Genomic DNA, 14,569 nt, shown 5'->3' on the forward strand with positions numbered 1-14,569 from the left:
ACATTGAAGTGATGTTTGGCCTAACTAAAATTGTAACGTTCTTGATTTTTTGAAAACGCGCCAAAAACAATTTTTAATCAATCTTACCTTAATATTTCACACATACAATACAGTAAAGGGTGTACAACTCAACTACTTGTACATTTTATTTTTTAAGGTATGGTTGTTACTAATTAATTCATCATTTAAGATCATATGTTATATTTTTCTATGAAAAAATGTTTAAGACATCTTTTATGACAAAAGTAATATAATAAACAAAACCGAGCGTCATTAATATATTGTTTGTAGAATTATTTATATTGAAACATTTTAAACTGATTGTCGTCATCCTTTTCTTTTATGTATTTGTTTTATATAAGGCGTTCTGTGAAACATTTGGGTTGAAATGTGTTGCAGGTGGTAATACTATTATCTTATTAGATTTAAGGTGTTTAAACAACTATTTTTTGGGGGAGAATAAAATGTCCACTAAAAGAACATGCGTAAGGTTTGAGCCAAGCTGACATGGTGACCATCAGTCTGATCTTTCCGTTCATAAACAACCATAAAACTCATGATGTCATCTATAATTCATTGCTCAACGTTTCAACTGGGTTTACACAATAAACAGGATGAACGTTAATTGTGATCTAAACACATACGCTTATTAATTACTGTGGTAAGAATATTTTAGATTTTTTTAAAATAATACCATATCTATTTTCCGTTCAAATCTGCACCCATTATTTGCTACTATTTCCCGAAAACAATGTTTCATAACAGAAAAAAAATGATTTACAATTAAATCAAGCAAAGAATAACACATTAAACAGGACGAACGTTAATTGTGATCTGAACACCTGCGCTTATCAATTACTGTGGTAAGAATATTTCAGATTTTTTAAAAATAATACCATATCTTTTTTCAGTACAAATCTGCACCCATCATTTGCTACTTTTTCCCGAAAATATGTTTTACAACAGAAGAAAAAATAATTTTCAATTAAATCAAGCAAAGACTATACAGCTCAAATTAACCCGTTTTAACTATTTTTAAGTTGTATATTTTATAATTTATGTTAAACTATAAAATTAAGATTATATATGTACAGGTCATATCAACGCACAGTTTTTCTACGGTCTGTCATTTATTTAGATTTAAACCAATCATCTTGGTAGATTCGGTTATATTTTTCGTCATCGATCGTCCTGAAAGTGAATGAAATATTGGCCACTGCAGGTTAAAGTATCAAAACTGAATTAATAGTTCGACTCCGGTCAAATGTGACCAATTGAATTGTAATTTTAATCACTACGGATATGTCCAGATTTCTTTTAACGGTCTATTAGAGAACGTATTGAGATGTCCATCCATTGTCCAGACATGTTTTAACACCAGAAAAAGGAAACCACCGAAAATTTTAGATGCCATCAAGGCAACGATATTTCTCTACACAAGACAGTTAAATTTAAGGATCGAACAATTATTTGAAACTTTGTACACAGTAAAATGTTTGAAAAGTACGACAACTTTATGTCATGAATATTCTGAACGTTGACAAATTTCAAACGAGTAGCAATTCCTTATAATGAAACCCTGTCATTGAGAAATTAATAACTACAATAAATTGTTTTATTTCTCAGAATACAAATTGCTGTTTTCAACTACAAAGAGAGTTCCAAATTAATCAAATTGTGAAAAAAAAGACGTGGTAGGAGTGATAACGCTTTACAATAGTCCAAATGACACATAAATTACTATATTATAATTTATGTTAGTATGTTCTGGACCATATGAGTATTTGGACCGTACGCGTACGGTATGAACCGTATGTGTACTTTTTTTCAAAATACTCGTGGGGTCTGGACCGTATGTGTACTTTTTCAAAATACTCTTACGGTCTGGCTAATTTTAACCAAGTTCACTGATTAGACTAAAATATATATTACAGATCAAGATAACAGAAATCTCGAATCAATTTTAAAAGTTAAATTGTAAACTGAAAAAAAACTAAATACTTTAACTATCTAAAAAAGACAGATTATTTCAATCTGTTAATCTCCTGTATTTATCAAATTACATGGAATTAACTTTTAATCATTGAAATTGAAGTTATTGGAAGTAATCATAATGTTTGAAGATCCTCTTCTGAGAATGTTCACGAACTTTACCACAAAAACCGACAAAAATACTGGACCGAAATTAATAAAATCAATAAAAAAAGAAATCTATGGAAATAAATTAAGTAATAAAAAATAAGGATTCATATAGACAATTAAATAAATACTTAATTTCAATTAAAATCCAATGTTCACTTATTCATCTTATTCATGTAATTGTAATAAAATTGATTTTTAAAATCCAATAAAAGATATGTTCCAGCTTGAACTAGACCGTACAAGTATACGCATACGTGGCGCATACGGTCCGGACCGTACGCGTATTGTCCAAATACTCATATGGTCACGAGTATACGCATACGGTCCGGACCATACGCGTGTTGTCCAAATACTCATGGTCTGGATCAAATTTATTACTTTTTTATTAATGATTTTCAGTAATGATTGATAAGTTTGTAGGGGGATATTGAACATGCAATTATCGCAGCATACTGTTGGTTAAAAGGAAGTAATTAAATATAATTTCATCTAGTTTTAGTGGAAACAACATAATGAACATGGTAAGCGGAGAGTTTGGCGCCCGCTAACATGTTTAACACCGTCGCATTCTGTATGTATGGATATGAACTAAGTTAGGAACCTGTTGTTCAGTGTCGTTTGTTGCTAACTTGCTAAGTCACATATTTGCTTTTTGGTTTATTGTTTTGTGTATAACTCTGATTAGTTTTTCTCGATTAAATTGTTTAACATTTGTCATTGATGGACCTTTTATTATAGCTGATAAGTGGTACACGCTTTGATCATTGCTGAACTTTTGTTCTTAATTTTAGCGTTTTCTAAAGAGTTTTCTCATTAGCAATCTTACCCCATCACTTTATATATAAAGCCTTTTTATGACGTAACAATTGGAAATTTGAAAGAAAAAAAAACAAGAATATTACGTATCATTAACGTGATTTAATCAAAAGACAAACGGATGAAATTAAATGAAATATAGGCCATGCTTTCCCAAAAAGGTTCCGTCCTCACTACAACTTTGGATCATGTGCATGAGGGTCTGTTGAGCCGTACCCAGTACTCCATTTCAGATCCGTAGGCTGGATTCTGCCAGGATTTTTGGCAAAGTCGCCTTTAGATACCTTTAAAGGGTTTTGTCACTGCTGAATTAGAAATATAAGAATGTACACTCAATAAATAAGAATGAATCAATGCATGCAATTCCCTTTTCTCAAACACCTATTTTGAACAAACAAATAAAATGTGATGTGAAGGTTTAGCATTACGACATGCACTTTAATATGTGGCATACCATTTTTCTTGGAAGATACGGAAGATCGTCAGAAAATTTCAATGACTTTCGGTTTTGGAACTCATTTTCTATTGTACCAGTATTAGGTTCAGTTGAAACAGATATATGGAAATCAGTCAATATTTAGTCTAGATACTTTTTTTAATCAATATGAAACAAAGGTCTGTGAATTCGTTCTTGTAAACCCGACAATGAATTGAAGATTGTATTGGCATCAAGATAAAAAAAAATATATTTCGGTATTCTTAAACTGTAACAAGTATCTATCATAGGTCGCTGTTATCAAATTATTTTTGGTCTAGTGCGTGTTTGCTATTTTGTGTTTTTTGCTGACTGGGACGATGATTCGAGGAGAAATGTCGCGTAACATCAGTGTTATGACATAACCATATAACGTTTTTGTATGTATATTTTTCTATTTCATGATAAATCAAAATATATTTTTGTAAATAATTACCTTTCACAAAATGCTTCTCTGCATATTAATGTCATAGGAAACGTGCTCCTATTCAGGACATTCAGCTGTTAAATCTTTGGTGAAGGATTCCTGAGTGCACTAAGGACTATACAATGCCACTCTTGAAGGACTAGAAGAAGTGCTGTAATATGTATTATTTTTACATATGATATTAAATGCATAAATTTCAAATTGTATCGGAAAATAATCATAAATAAACAAGATATTCAACATTATTTAGACACGTGTCCGTTTTTCTTTGATATGCCGAAAATCGATGAACCGTCTGACACGTGCCTGTTACATTTTGTTATTTAGATCATGCTGTTAATTATATTTATAAACCATTTATTTGTAAACATCGCATACCTGTCGCTGTTTGAATATAATACTGATCGATTTTAAAATATTGAGAGACATCTGAGATTCTGTAATATGTTTGATAAACAAGTAGTTGAAGATGAATATCATTTTATTTTAGTATGTGAAAAGAATAATGAACTTCAAAAGAAATTTATCAAACCATATTATTTGAGAAAACCTTCAAATTTTGAACTCGTACAACTACTATCTTTTCATAATGTTAAGGAACTTAACAATTTAGGGAATTTTTCTGGCATTAGGAATGCTTAATGTGTTATGTTTAAAATACTCTGCTGTACTGTTATGGGTATACTTACTTATATGAATTTTTGACTAATTGTTTAAATGTTAATATATTTCACTGATGTAATTGAATATTTGTAATATTTATAATTCTATAAGCTGTATTGCTGACGAATAAAAGATTATAAATCTAAACCGGAAATAAATCTCAGCTTGATTTGACATCTTAGCTTTATCCGTTAATTAACCCCAGCTTCAACATACGTGATTTATGACAACTTATTGTTTGGTGTGTAAATATTGACACCTCTTTTTAAAATATTTGATGTTAAAAACAACAAATGTATATACATGTACTTGTTGATATGAAAAGTATGATCTTTTTAAAAATTTTAATTTCTATTTTCAAAATAAGATTTTCTAACTGAATGTCGTGTTTTCTTTTCAATCCTATTTTCAAAGGAAACCAACAACTTTTATACAAAAATACTGCCCCAAGTATAACTCCTTAAGAGGTCAACTAATCATTTCGGTCATGTTGAATAATTTGTAGATCTTACTTTGCTAAACATTATTGCTGTTTACAGTTTATCTTTTACTACCTATAATGGTGTTCAAGAAAATAACCAAAAATGGCAAAATTTCTTTAAAAATTAACAATTGTGGGGCAGCAACCCAGCAACCAGTTGTACAATTCATCTGAAAAGTTCAGGGCAGATAGGTATTGACTTGTTAAACAATTTAACCACTTGTCAAATTTGCTCTAAATGCTTTGGTTTCAGGGTAATAAGCAAAAATCTACATTTTACCCCTATGTTCTATTTTTAGCCATGGCAGCCATCTTGGTTGACTGGCCTGGTAACTGCACACATTTTAAAACTATATACCCTAATAATGATTTTGGCTAACTTTTATTAAATTTGGTCCAGTTTTTGTAGAAGATTACAAAAATTTACGAAAAAATTGGTAAAAAATGACTAAAGGGTAATAACTCCTTAAGGGATCAAATGACTATTTTGGTTCTATTGACTTGTTTGTAGATTTTACTTTGCTGAACATTATTGTTGATTAAAGGTTATCTCTATCTATAATAGTATTCAAGATAATAACCAATAGCGGCAAAAATTTCCTTAAAATTCCAAATTCAGGGGCAACAACCCAACAACTGTTTGTCTGATTCATTTGAAAATTTCAGGGCAGATAGATCTTGACTTGATACACAATTTAATCCCTCGTCAGATTTGCTCTAAATGCTTCGGTTTCAGATTCATAAGCTAAAATCTACATTTCACCCCTATGTTCTATTTTTAGCCATGGCGGCCATCTTGATTGGTTGACCGGGTCACACCACACATTTTTTAAAATATCCCGATGATGATTGTGGCCAAGTTTGGTTAAATTTGGCCCAGTAGTTTCAGAGGAGAAGATTTTTGTAAAAGTTAACGACGACGGACGCAGAACGACGATCGCCAAGTGATTGGAAAAGCTCACTTGGCCCAGTGGGCGAGGTGAGCTATAAAGAACACTCAGGGCAAATACATACATGAATATAATCATTATATATCAGTAAGTAACTACATGACCAGATCATCCCAATACACTTACGAACTGTTCGTCATATCACACGAATGTACCAAAGCCACTTAAAGTGACGTCAAATGTTAATTCATAAAACCAGAATATAAAATTGGAATTAATAAAATTGAGAATGGAAATGGGAAATGTGTCAAAGAGACAACAACCCGACCAAATAAAAAAAAAACAACAGCAGAAAAGTTTGTAATGGGGTAATTTGGAGTATTTTCTAACCATTACAAAAATGATAATAGGATTGTGATAGTAATGGTGTGATTATTCGTATTTTCTAACCTTGTCGGTAGTAAGAATTGTTTTTGACTATTAACACACACGTTCTTCGTAAATAGGAATAAAACGATATCTAAGGTAAGCGTGAATTAAATAACAGCTCTGTATTTAAACCTCCAGCACCCCCAACACAAAATAACAAATCCCAACAATTAACAACCAAAAGTCATCTATTCTTCAGAAAAAAATGCATGATCCAAGTCAGGTATATAAACGAAATATTATATTCTTGGTGTATGTTAAATTCATACTGCAATTATATGTTTGATATTATTAAGCATGATAAGATATGGTTAGATTATCACCAATGAAACGACTCCCCGCCAATGACGAAACAGTCAGCCTGTACCACAAAATCTACATGGAGCTATACAAGGTCCAAACAACAATTGTCGATTTTATAGTAGATGTTACGGTGTTACCGAAAATATAACCTTACTTGTCAAACCCAATTATGTTCTGTTCAATTTTCAAGTTAAGAGGCTCTTGATATAAGGGAGGAACATAATGTGGCGGGTTAAACATATTTGAGTGCACCAACCCTTCCATCCAACCTTATTGTTTGCCAGAACAATCGTATGTGCAGATTTATCAACTCTTCAGACAAAGCATGCATAATTCATAATTCAAATATCCCACTCGGAAAATTTCTGAGTTGTCCCTACTTTTCTCATTTGATTTGCTTCGCATTATTCATTAAGCGGACTTGGTTTATACATTGACGGAGGCCGTACGATTGCCTGTACTTACTTACATCCTATCGATATGAACTGTTGTGGAAAGTTGTCTCATGGGCAATTATATATTATGCCTTCGTATTGTAATACTGTTTTAATTCCTCACTGGGAACATTAACAATATACCAATATTTTGTATAAGCAAAACATAAGAACAAATTATACAAATAGATTGAACCAAGTCGGACTCATCATCATAAACAATAGGAACCACATAATAACAAAAGCATAAGGAACTGAATTGCGAGTCTGCCGTTCATATCGAAAACGTCTAAAAAAAAATTTTTTTTAAAGTACTGGGCTAAATTTAACCATCAACATTCTTTAAGAACATTTCGTTTATGTTTTGCTATGTTTTCTAAAAATTAAAAAATGTAAGGAGACTAAATATAGAATATCAGTTTTATTGTTAGGATGACGTTGCACAGATCTTCGGGATTTCAAGTCTTTTAAAGAGTTATAAAACTTGAAAAAACATTTTTTATTCTGATAATACTTTATGAGCTTGTATCCAAGTATGTGGTACATATCCATCTTTATTTCTTTTAGTAATCTTAAAACTGTTAATCAACAAATCGCTATGATTTTGAGCAATTTATATAAAGTGATCCTGATCAAAATGTTCAGCTAATCTACATCATTTCATCATAATTGAATCTGTATCTGTGTCGATTGCTGGATTTTCAGCAATAATCTCTTCTCGATCCTCCGCCCATTCACAATATATGTATTTGTTAATTGTGTTTCAAATGTACAGTCAGTTCATTATTTACGGTTTGCCATTTAAATCCCTACAACCATAATATATTTAAACATACGAAAGAATAAGCATACAAAAAAATATGCTTTGAAGCGCCTCGTGGACGTTGATTTTAACACGTGTACACGCCCAATTTTCATTTTTCATCAAGATTGCACAATCCTCCCTCCCTTCCTTTAATAATCAAAATTGCTGCTGATTTTAATTATTTTTCAGATTACTTGGTGAACAGATCCACATATGTTGAATGTTCCAATTAGATTGTCATGTATCATCAACACTGTCAGACGTTTCAACGTTTCAGATTCAATGAAACCTGAAAAATCAAGGAATATGTAGTCAAAAATTAAAACAAAATATTATCTATCATCATGGCATTTCGTTCAATATGAAAAGTGCGTTGGATGTCATCATCAACATGATTCAATCGGCAGTGATTTGTTCAAATATTGTTCATTGAGCTGTTAAGGAACTGCCAAGCAGCTAGAAATTTTTTTGCATTTACTGTTTGGTTTCCCTTCAGTGATCAATTGTCATCAAGTTTGTTGATGTTGGTTTTGTTTAATTTGTTAAATTTTATATTATTGAATATTGTTAAATCTTGTTGAATAAATGTCATGAAAAATAATCAGCCAATTTTGAAATTTCAATTGTTTGTTGGTTATATTATTCTTACAAATGATTGCATAAACTAAAATCTGTAGTTGCATATCAATTGCGCACATTGAATATGCAAATCTATAAAGTTTTTGACAATCTACATTCGGCGTATTTACATCCTTACTTTAACATGTTCATTTCTATCACCGGTAGAAAGAATATCCGGACGAACGATCATTAATGTCAATATTAAGTAAATTGATATTTATGTTGTTTTATATGTTTTACGCATTGAAATACATTGTAAACTTAATCAGCTAATATATAATGATAAAATGACTGGAATATCTAGTATTTAGGTGATGTTGATAAAAGAGGAAAATTTAACTGTTATGGAATTGATGGAAGAACATGTCAAGCATGACACGTGTAATCAACAAAAAGAAAAATTACAAGGTAACATTTCATAACATATATTTCATATTTTCAAAACAAAGAATACATAATAAAATTAGTTATGGATTCTATTTTTTCACCATTCTTATTGGTGGGGGGTTAGTTTACAAATGCCAATCAGACAATATTCTGAAATGACAAAAACTTATAGAATCAAACCTAACAATTGTCTTTTTAACGAAACGGACAAGAACTCGCAGTGACGTCATCACTCACGAGCAATATGTTCTTTTCACATTTTGCAGGATAGAGCACCATTAGTTTTCTTTGAAATTGATGTTTCACTTATGCGTGTTTTTTATGTAGACCGGAGCTGTTTTATTTTATTTATTCCTTAATGTGTCTACCTCGGTTTTAAACAAAGGCAAAGGAATTGACACAAATTCGAGAGAAAATTCAATTTTGTTAAAAATCAAATCAAACAAATATGTTTTTTTTTAAGAAATGAACCAGGACACGCATTGACGTCACTATTCCCGTGCAAGATGCTTTTACACATTCTGCAGGATTGATCACCATTATTTTCATTTGAAATGAGTCACACATGCATGTTTTCCTTTTTGAGACCTTTGTTTTTGTATTCCTTTGTTAATATGTCTAACCCTTTTTTCGAACAAAATTAGTCAAAAAGAACATCCTGTCATTGCTATCGAAGATATGCTGTATAGTTATCATTATATATTTCGCGGAAATTATCGTGTTAAATTGTTCATGTCTCATATATTTTTAACATAATCTAGTTTGCTCGAGGGGATAAATAGTGTTCACGATGAAATTGCGAAAACAAAATAAAAAACCCTTAGTGAAAGTCAATCGTTTACAACACTTGATTTTAATTACAGATGTTCCATGTTGTTGTTCTCAGCGCTGGATTCTGGCATACTCTTCATTCTTTGGAGTTGTGTTAGTGTATGCCGTAAGAGTTAATTTGAGTGTTGCTATAGTATGTATGGTTAGGAATGTTAATTCAACCTCAGAAAATAACGGGACTATGATAGATACAAATACGTGACAAGGTGATGCAGAAAGCCAAACAGTATTTAATAAGGTATAACAAATATATTCATTTTCTGACAAATACTAAAATCGTACATTATTTTGAGACAAAATAAAAAATTATACAAGAAAAAGACATTATGACAAAGTGCGTGGCATACAGAAACGTGTCTATTAAGTATATACGGAAATATAACTTACATGTATACACGCTTGCAAAATATCTGCTAGAAGATAGAAGGTTGTAATGAGTTGACCTGCTATTCCTTAAATCTATAACATTTGGACTTTGAATGATATTTCTTCTTTCTCATTGGCAAAACTAGCTATGTATAGAGCCCATCATCTTTATTTTGATTAGTTATACCTTTCACAATATGTAAAATTACGTCCACGACCGAGGTTTAAAGTAGTTCATCTGCACTCCTCACTAGAGTTGTTGATGATTCCAATCGTAATTGCCGAGGACTGTTAGTTGTCCTGCCGAAAGTCGGCGTTTTTTTTTAGTACTCCGTGTTCATCCAGCATTAAAACTGACTAGTGTGATACATAGCGATGTATGTTGAAAAAAACTGAAAACAACATGTTTAATAATATCAATGCGTCTGAGTCGCTTTTCTGATGTACCTTCATCAGGAAAGCTCAAAGCCAAACATTTGAAATCCAAGGATGTATAAGTACCGAAAGCGTTGAAGAGCTAAATGACAAAAATACCAAAAATTGATAGTGGCAAGACACAGACATTTCCATAAATTGTCACATGTTCCTTTGTTTTCTGTATAAAAGAGGAACGAAAGATACCAGAGGGACAGTCAAACTCATAAATCGAAAATGAACTGAAAACTACATGGCTAAAAGCATTTAAAAAATGAAAACGACAAACAGACAGGCAATATTAGACACATGACACAACAGACAAAACCAAAGAAAAAGCAAAACGAACCCTACCAAACACTAGGGGTGATCTGTATAAATGTATATTGCAGCATGCTGAGTTTGACTGGGACAAAACTACGAGATCTTCAATTCTAGCTTCATTTTTCTATGGATATATATGTACACAAGTGTTAGGAGGTTGGTTTGCAGACCGTTATGGTGGGAGACGTGTATTTGGCGTTGCTATGGCAGTCTCATCTATCTGCACTATTTTGACGCCAATTTGTGCTAGGACATCAGTCATTTTAGTATTTGTCTTACGTGTAATAATTGGACTAGCGACAGTAAGTCAAACAAATAGAATTCACCCATAAAAATACATTTGAATGTACTACTTGTAGATTTTATTCACATATAAATTGAATACATTATCCCAGGCATAGATTACCTTAGCCGTATTTTGCACACCTTTTTGGAATGTTGGGTTCTTAATGGTTTTCAACCTAGTATTTGTTTGGCCATATAAATATTTTGATCTGAGCGTCACTGGTGAGTATTATGAAGACGAAACTCGCGTCTGGCGCATTAAATTATAATCCTGGTACACGTGATAACCATTTTCACAGATGGCATAATATTAAATACAAACCAAGGTTTAGACTATAATATCACGAATATGTTATAAAATAGAAATGTGTGTTCATTCTGTTGATTAATTATAATGTTCACATTACAAATAAATGTTTTGGTCCTAAAATAGCATTTACGGTACCATTTACACTGCTAAATGTGGATTTCGACAAATAAAACTTTTTCAAGGATGTTCGAAGCTTAAATGTTTGAAAGTAACCTTATATAAAGTGTATATCATAAAATTATGCCAAATTTCAGAACCGCACTACCATTATCGATATCGAGTATTTCTTACATTATATTCGCGGATATTTTGATAATATCCATGTCTAGATTAGTTGATTAGCCAATCTGATAATGAAGTATAGCAAATGTTCCGACTATAAGCAGTGTATCTAAACTTAATAAAAAATCGAACAAACTTCAAAATGTTCATTACTTAATATTTACAAACTTGCAATTGTATCTTTTGAATGTTTATCTCTTAAACTTGCCAACAACTTGACTATTTAAGTTGTGTTTTCTGATTGTTTATCACTTAAACTTGCCAAAAACCTGCCTTTTTAAGGTGTATCATCTGAATGTTTATCCCTTAAACCTGCCAACAACTTGCCTATTTAAGTTGTGTCTTCTAAATGTTTATCACTTAAACTTTCCTAAAAACTTGCCTATTTCAGGGTACAGTGTTTCCAGCAATGCAGTCAATATGGGGACGATGGACACCCTCTTTAGAAAGAAATAAATTAATGACGTTTACTTCTGTAGGTATGTTTGATAGACACGTAAATGTAACGTAGCCGATATCATTGCAGATCCTTTGCAACACTAATGTAAACTTTAAATATCTTATTGTTTAAAACAATAAAATGTCAATTTTATTGGAAATATATCATTATGCATATGTAAACTTGTGAATTTGAAAAAAAAAAAAAAAAAATCTTGAAAACCTATAACAAAAAGGAATATAAAAAAGGATGAGCGTTTGATATTTTAAGTTTTCATGGACTTTGATTTTCTTTTTGAGATCTGTAGATTTTGTTTTACTTTTTTACATACTTAAGAACGTGAATGATACAAACTCAAAACTAAACATGCACCATTTACCAAGTGTAAAATGATAAGATTTAAGAATTTGACACACAATATCCGCTTTTTTATCAAGACAATATATTTTGCATAAATTGCCTTAGAGAGAGCCATACAAATGAAATGAGGTAAAAGAAATCACAGGATTTCTTGTAGATAATTATAATAGTGCATATTTCCTGAGAAAAACAACATCGAAAGGTTCCATACTGAGCATTATAAATCAATTAATCGGTTTTAACTTAGGTGCTTCGAAACATATATAAAGCTATGATTCAAAGAATATATAACCAAGACATGTGTTAAGCATTATTTATTTACCCTGCGGCTTTAAATATCAAATATGATCTTTTAAGTTCGGACTTCTTATTTGTAGTGTGTATGTAGTGTTTTGAATACTTATGTTCGTCTTTTAATCGTTTTTCGGCGTTTGCTACTGCATTCCTTTATCCTAGGAATTATGATTTCCGGTTGTCTCTTTGGTCTCGTTTGTCTTTTTATACATACAGTGTATATTGTTTAATTTGATATGTGATATTTAAGAGTACAAGTATAAGATATATGATCATGTTATGTTCCACTTTTATATATTATTTTAGGAACTATGTTTGGTGTAGTTGCAACATTTGCCTCTTCTGGTTATTTGTGTGAATATGGCTTTGACAATGGATGGGGTTCCATTTTCTATATCACAGGTACATACAACAGAATTATTTAAAAAGTTATCGATCCAGAAGTAGTAAGTTTTGTTGGTGAATTCTACACCATAGTTTTCAGAACTGGAAAATCAATAAAACATTTAAAAAAAACATAAATGTGTCAGAGATATCAGAAAACAAATACTTTTAAGTGTGTCATTTACTTAGCAACTTTTCTTTTATTGTCCTACCAACTTCTTTTGCTCTATAAATTTAAAATTGTTCCGTCTTACAAAAACAAATATGTTTCATTAATACTATTCTATATTTTTTTTCTTAACCAATGTTGTAAGATAATTAAAGGTAGTGCGAGTTCTTGATTTGATTCAAATATAATTGTCAAAGTATAACGATTCCAAACAGTTGTTTGCAGTAATTTTACAGTTTTGACTAATTCAAGAAAACTTCGTCTTTTAATTGCTTTTAATTGAAGATTATAAGACAATTTAAAGTACTTCATGAATCGCAGTTTATATTGTAGGTGGGTTTTCGTGTATTTGGGTGATAGTCTGGTTCATCCTGACACGTGATACACCTTCAGAACACCCCCGGATATCTTCTCAGGAAAGAGATTACATAATCAATTCCATAGACTTTGACACAACAAAAAGGGTAAGTATTATCTACAGAATAAACCAAACAGCCACAGTTACCTGTCACTTTTGGTACATAAATTGGGCCGTTAGTTTCCGTGTGTGAATTGTTTCACATTGACATTTCATATCCGGTTAAAACTGTTTGTGTGAAATTGGCTTTGCTCACAGCTGAAGGCCGTACGGTGGCGAACAGCTTTCAATTTCTGTTTCATTTGGTTTCTTGTGGAGAGTTGGCAATCTTACAATATCTTCTTATTCTATGACATGTGCAATTTGTGTTAGCATCTTTTTTAATTTTTTAAATACATTATAAAACGTTTAAACATGCTTATATATGGTTTATCCTCACGCCTCTCGTTTACTATCAATCTTAGGTTCATAAAACTACGTTAATATGTTTTTGTATCATTGACACTTTTATTTTGAGCAACCTTATATAGAAATATAGATATGACGAAGATTGAACTGTTGATATAGCATTGAATCCTCTGTAATAAAGCAAGGGTCAGTAAGAACCATGGTGAAGTGAATACAATTTTAATGTAAAACCGACAGTAATCCGAAGGTGCAGTTGTATCGAGTATGGAACAAAACTGAGAATGGAAATTGGGAATGTGTCAAAGAGACAACAACCCGACCACAGAAAAAACAACAGCATAAGGTCACTAATAAGTCTTCAATGTAGCAAGAAATTCCCGCACCCGGAGGTGTCCTTCAGCTGGCCCTTTAACAAATATATACTAGTTCAGTGATAATGAACGCCATACTAATTTCCAAATTGTACACAAGA

At 31.5% G+C, this 14,569-nt stretch overlaps 1 protein-coding gene, 1 long non-coding RNA gene and 1 pseudogene across 2 annotated transcripts in view; 1 reads left to right on the forward strand and 2 right to left on the reverse strand.

Moving 5' to 3' along the window:
• Nucleotides 1-14,569, reverse strand: part of LOC134692754 (glycine amidinotransferase, mitochondrial-like) — a 647,170-nt gene that overhangs the window by 211,974 nt on the left and 420,627 nt on the right. The window lies entirely within an intron of this gene.
• Nucleotides 1-14,569, forward strand: part of LOC134692750 (sialin-like) — a 66,033-nt pseudogene that overhangs the window by 47,336 nt on the left and 4,128 nt on the right.
• Nucleotides 3,046-4,218, reverse strand: LOC134693668 (uncharacterized). The gene is made up of 2 exons (XR_010102432.1): nt 3,870-4,218; nt 3,046-3,263 (listed from the first exon to the last, which is right to left on the reverse strand). It is a non-coding gene; the product is annotated as an uncharacterized LOC134693668 (long non-coding RNA).

Source organism: Mytilus trossulus, chromosome 12, assembly GCF_036588685.1.
Source record: "Mytilus trossulus isolate FHL-02 chromosome 12, PNRI_Mtr1.1.1.hap1, whole genome shotgun sequence".
NCBI lineage: Eukaryota > Metazoa > Mollusca > Bivalvia > Mytilida > Mytilidae > Mytilus > Mytilus trossulus.